This window comes from Phaseolus vulgaris, chromosome 4, assembly GCF_000499845.2.
Source record: "Phaseolus vulgaris cultivar G19833 chromosome 4, P. vulgaris v2.0, whole genome shotgun sequence".
Classification (NCBI taxonomy): domain Eukaryota; kingdom Viridiplantae; phylum Streptophyta; class Magnoliopsida; order Fabales; family Fabaceae; genus Phaseolus; species Phaseolus vulgaris.
This window is the reverse complement of record NC_023756.2, coordinates 18,489,023-18,495,649: the sequence shown is the minus strand read 5'-3', so window position 1 is coordinate 18,495,649 and position 6,627 is coordinate 18,489,023.

Below are 6,627 nucleotides of genomic sequence, written 5' to 3'. Positions count from 1 at the left end.
GAGCTGACCGGAGATGTTCTCGATGCGTATGACGCAGGATTCGGGGACGCCCTCGCTCAAGTTGCTTGCGCACACCCTGGGATGGATATTACACCCTTCATAGTATCAAACCGTGTTGAAAACGGACAAATCGCAAGGGGGACAAACTCTCAACTGACCTCGGCTTCGCTCAAAGGCGCGGAGGATTTATCTGGCGAATTATTTCGTTTTACCTCGTCGTTTTCACTCAAGAGGGGAGATGTTCTCTTACGAACCTACCTCTCCGCTCACGAGGCTTCTAACGCAAGGGAAACTAATTCTTAACTGACCTCGGCTTCGCTCAAGGGCGAGGAGGATTTAACTGACGAACTATTAACTGACCTCGGCTTCGCTCGAGGGCGAGGAGGGTTTAACCGGAGAACTGTTTCGTTTGACCTTGGCACTTTCACTCGAGAGGGGAGGTGTTCTCTCACGAACCTACCTCTCCACTCACGAGACCTCTAACGCAAGGGAAGCAACTTTTTAACTGAATTGTACATAACTCGAGAAAAGATTTCAATCGAAATTTGTCTGGTGACCTCGTTAAAAAACCCTTATAAGGGAAAAAAAGTGTCCCCTAATACCATGTACAATACACCTGCTTAACTGAAATAAAACTCGAAATCGACCGCACTTCATGTGCAAGGAACCGAGCCCTGCTTCAGCGCCTTAAGTCTGCATGTTTCATCCCGAGGACCTTTGTTTTTTTGAACGAAACAGTCCGTACGGGGGAGACCTGTCGTGAAAACAATGCGGCTACCTTTTCTGGTACCTGTTGTCTTTCTTCAGGTCCTTGGCATACTCTGTTTCCCCTGTGTACGGTGGCCTACTAGTGACCATAGATACTCCTCTCCTTGTTTTGAGGCTGTTCTCGTAGCATCTCTTGGCCTCCTTCTGATCTGATTTGATGGTAATCACCTTTCTTGTCAGGTTCGGTAGCTTCATCTTCATGTGCCTTCTCAACGGCACCGCCCCTAACCTATTCAACGTTGGTATACCCAACAACATATTATAAGCAGATGAGGCGTTGACAACAAGGTACCTGATGCTCTCCGTACGTGACGCGGTGCCATCCATGAAGGTGGTCCTCAACTCCAAGTATTCGCGCAGCTCTACCTGGTCTCCTACGAAACCGTAGAGACAGCCGCCATAGGGCCTTAGTAGGTCGGGGGATAGTTGCAATTTGTTGAAAGTCGTTCAAAACATTACGTCTGTCGAGCTTCCCTGATCTACTGGCACACGGTGCACCTTTCTTCCTACAGTTACCGCCGAGATCACCACTGGATCGTTGGTAAAGACCAGGTCGACATCGAAGGCGTCGTCGGTCCTCTGCGCTTCTACCGACATCACCATCCGCGCGTATCTCTTCCACTGAGAGGTGGTACAACCTCCTCCCAAGAACCCTCCTGCGATGGTGTGGAACTCACCGTGTACGGGGACTTCATCTCTCGGGCCTCCCCTGTTGCCGCCATGTCCTTGGTCCCATGTTTTTCTTGCAAATAATCCCTTAGGAGACCGTTCTTCACCAATTCGTCTAGCTGATGTCCCAACGCTAAGCAATTGCGTATGGGGTGGCCAAATGCTTGGTGAAACTCACACCAGGCGTTCTTGTTGGGCCCGAGCCTCTTGTCGGTCTTTGGAGGTACCTTCAGCCTCTCAACTACATTTGGGATAGCAATGAGGTCCTTCAATTCTACCACGAAATTGTGCTTTGGTGGCACGGTATCTCTCTCGCGCCCCCTCACATTTAGCTTTCTTTGTTGATAGGGTTGTTGTTTCACGGGGGTCTTCATCTCTGTCGTTGCCTCGTGCACCCTTAGGGTTTGAGACGACTTGTCACGCGCGACCGTGTGGGAACCACACATGTGCGCTTTTCACTAACTTCTTCCTCCGTCGCAATATGGGCCACCACGTGGCGCCTTATCTCGGCGAAGGTCTTAGGATGGTTTCGGATGAGTGACTCGCTGAAGGGTCCCGACACGATGCCCTTCCTGAACGCATGCACCATTATCTTTTCGTCTGTAAGGTTCAACCTTACCACTTGCGCTCCAAAGCAGTGGAGGAACTCCTTCAAAGACTCTCCTTGATACTGTCTTACATCAAAGAGGTCATAAGAGATTGACGGGGAAGCTCGATTCGCGATTTATTGTGCCCTGAACAGCTTTGTGAGTTGCGGGAACGAAGTTACATGGCCATCAGGGAGGCTGATGAACCAGTCCATCGCTGTTCCTGCCAAAGTGCTCATGAACAGCTTGCATCGCACCGCATCGGAGCTCCCAACCAGCATCATCTGTGTATGGAAAGCCGTAAGGTGGGCCTCCGGGTCTTCCATCCCAGTGAAGGTCACCTTGGGCCCTACGAGCGTGGCTGGTATCGCTGCATCCACGATCTCTTGTGAGAACAACGTTGGGTACTCTCTAGGTGGTGTCACAGGCTCCTGATCTGCACCCTCACGCTCAACCACGCGGGTTTGCAGATCTCTGTGCAGTTTCTCGTTTGAACGACGCAGTTCTTCGCTCGTAGCTTGCGACGCTACCAAGTCATCTTGGATGCGTTCTTGGTTTGCTCTCGACGCGGCCATCTCTTCCTGAAGGTTTCACATCGCCTCCATAACCTGTTGCAGGGTGAGGCCCTCACCCCCGTTTGGTGTAACAGGTCCTTGCCCAGTACTTCTCATCTCATGGTTCTTGCTGGTGGGACAATATTTTGTATCGTGCCACACAGTGGGCGCCAAATGTTCCTACCGGTTGACCCGAAACGCCTTTGTGCACCTACGTCACTCCTACATCCAGAATCCTCGCGTTCGCACGTGCCTCTCCTGTGATGAACACTTGAAAACACAAAGACAAAGGGCGCCCTTGAGGCCGTTTGCACTCCGACACTCAAGTCAGTACTAGGGCTAGGAAACACCGAAACTGTGTAACTTGCTACTGTGTGTGTGTTTAGCGGCGCAAGGGAATTGCCCCCTGTCAAGTTTGTTACCTTGCTATTTATAGACTGAAACTAGGGTTTCCTCTTTACCCGAAATGGGCTTTTCTGATGGGGCGAGCCCAACACTGTTGTTACCTTACTCTCAGGATAACTTAGCGCGTGGGGTCCCTAACTGGAGTGCAACCTCTGACGAGGTGACCACCTAGGTGCCTCCTCGTGCACCTGATCTCTGGGGTCACCCGCCTCTAGGAGTGCCCTAGCTGTTCACGTGCCATGCATGCAGCTCACCCCTGAACGTGACCCTAACAGGTCATATCTTTCCAGTGGCTCTACACTTTGTGTTACGCCTGAACGCGTCATCCACTCTACACGCATGGACCCTCGTGATCTAGGCTTCTCCCTTACTGATAACTGGCGTGAGATCTGGGATCCACCTCTCGTGACCTAGCTCTACTGTTTGGGTTCCCGATGTCCGATCTCTTCATACTGTCTAGTGGCACGTCGGTACTGAATGTGAGACACTGGCTCACGCCGCTCGTGGGACCCGCTTACGTGGCGCCAACATTATCAGTGGTCAACAACACCTAAAGACTGGTCGGTACAGAAACCGAAAAACACCAAAGCTTAGCAACTTTATTAACAATAGGAGAACTAGCCACCAAATGCATATTAACATATTTGAAAAGGACATCGAAAGCATTAATGTACGACATCATAGGTTCAGTAAGAAAAACCAAGAGGACTTTATGCAGTTTAAGTAAACTAATCAAGTTCTCCACAATTTTGTGGTTTCCCAATCCTTTAACATTCCAGAAAAATGAAGAGACCTTAATTGCGACATTGTAGAGAGATCTGTCTTAGCAGTTTTTTTGGATTTACCAGTCCCCGTAGGTGGTCTCCATGGTTTTCTTTTGATGCAAACTATTTCCTCCCTAGTATCACTGGCATCCTCCTCCATCTCGTTAGGATCAGCCCAAAATTTGAAACAACATCTGTAGTTTCCAAACCATCAAGAGAGGAAAAGTGATTTTGCAGGATCAACGATAGTGTTTTAACATCCCCAACAGATTTAACCTTTCGAGGGGAGGTATGAGGTGACAAAGATGGTACAGTCACAATAGCAGAGACCTCAACATGATGACCATCAATTGGAGTATTAATTGATGTTTTAGAATCTGCAGGTGATTTAACCTTTCGAGGAGAGGTAGGACGCAACAAAGATGGTACAACCACAAGAGCAAAGACCTCCACATGATGATCATCAATAGGAGTCGTAACTGAATGTGACTTTGAGCCCTTGGCTTGCATAACAGTAGATGAATTCCTCAACATCCCTAGTTCTGGAAAATCCAAAGTGGAAGTGGACAACCCCTACCTGGATGGGGACCTATCATGATCTGAGGCATCCTCAAGAGGAGTCATATATGTAAAATCATCCTCCACTCCACCTATTTTATTATAAGCAAGGTGACCCAAGAGTGACTCTGTGTTAGCCCTGCGAATCTTTCTTTTGATACTTTTTACGTTGTTTAGGATTCTCGGTCCTCCCCTGTTCCTGTTCATCAGTAGTTGTCTTCTGAGAAGGTTTATGTTCAAGCAAACAATCTCAAGAAACCAGGAGATAACTTCAAGGAACTCATCCTGAGGGCCCATCACATGTCTTTTAAAGAAACGAACTCAAACTCGTAGAAACCCTTCCTAAGAGAAATTGCTTTCCACGGTCCAAAAGCCTTCCACACCAGCTGCAATTTTTTAGTTAAATCCAGGTGTGTGAGAGATTTATCCCCCTTAGATAGAATAATCTGACCATGAAGATGGGTATTGTAATCCTTAAGAGCAACCAATTAATCTGCCTCATCAATCCGGACAACAATTATGTCTCCCTTAATACAAGGAGTACGTAATTGGGACAAAGGAATGTCACATGTATTTCCCAAAGCCTGAGCAAAAGTTTTCTTTTGTCCTGACATAGGTGATGCTTTCTTATCAGGGAACACTTATCGATCCATCAAACAAGCCCATGGGATGAGAAAACTCGTAGAGCCCTCCACCATTCTCAAAGGCTAACAAGTTGCCAACTAGCCCACACCAGCTGCCACCATCCCACTGGCCGAACCACCTAAAAATCTTGACTTTACCAGAAATGTTGGTAAAAATCGTGACTTTACCTCAAATTTCGATAAATTTTTTTACTTTACTACAAATTAGAACTGACTACATGAAAAAGGTGACAACTTTGGTTGTGTGCAATAAAATTTTCAAGAAGAAAGTTAAGGTACATCTTGGATGCAGACGAAGAGAGTCGTTGCGCCACCACCAACGTCTCGGTAGACTGTCGTGCCGCCACCACCGTCCACCACCAAGCTGGAGAATGAACGACCACCTACACAAACCCTAGCCGCACGAAAACCCTTCGGATGAGAGAGAATAGAGCAAAAATCTTATCTCCAAATAACTACATAATTTATCTAGAAAAATAAGTATATATTTTTTCAACTTTTATCCTTAAAAAATTATTATTTAATTTAATTTTTTAAAATTATATACACATATATGCAAGAATACTAGTAAAAAGAATTACATGTATCTTCACTATTATTATCTAGCGAGAACACCGGCGCTCTCGTGCGCTTGTGTATCCGCATTTTTTTTATTATATATATATATTTATGTTTAATATTAAAATTTGAATAAAAATATTATTATTTGCAAACTTATATTAATAATATAAATTTATAGTATATTTTAATAAATATGAATATACATGACATAAATTATCTAATATACTGGTATATTAGGAAGGAAACATAACTAGCATAATAGTTATATATGGTAAATTTACAAATATCTTTAATTTTAAAAATATAAAAGAAAATCAGTTGAAAAAAAAACAATTTCCAAAAGAAACGGGCCAAAACTCAAAATTAAATTGTTTCGTGATTAGTTTGAATCAAATTGAAAATTAAAAAAAATAATAAGAAACATTATGCCATTAAGAACAATTAACGTACAGTCAATCACAAATTTCATAAATTCAAAACTATATAATAGCAATTGAAAAAAATAGTCTAAAACCAATTTCTCCACCCTATCCAAATAACGTGGTCCACATCTAGCAATCGTTAAGTTAAATGACAATAAATAAAATAATTTTTTAAAACTAAAAAACTACTTTGTTAACTACTAAAATTACAAAATAATAAAATATCCAAAATAAATTAATAAAATAAGATATTAATAAGGATAAAATCGAAAATTCATAATTATATAATAGTAATTGAAAAAAAATGAGTTTAAAACAACAATTCACCAATTTCTCTATTCTCTCCAAATAACATGGTGCACACCTAACAACCACCAAATGACAATAAATAAAATAAATTTTTAAAACTAAAATGTTGTTTTGTTAACTGCTCAAATTACAAAATAATCAAAATAAATTAATAAAATAAAATATTAATAAGGATAAAATAGAAATAAATTTGTGTACACCAAAAACAGTTATAATGAAAAATTTCCTTTATATATAAGTATAGATAAAAGAGTTTTTTTTTTAATGCAGTATGTATATCCATGAAAAGAAAATTAAAATTTTATGAAGTAAAATGACAATAACAAAAAAGATTTAAATATAATTTTAATTTTTTTTCTTGTTCTGTCAAAAAGTAAATGGGATTG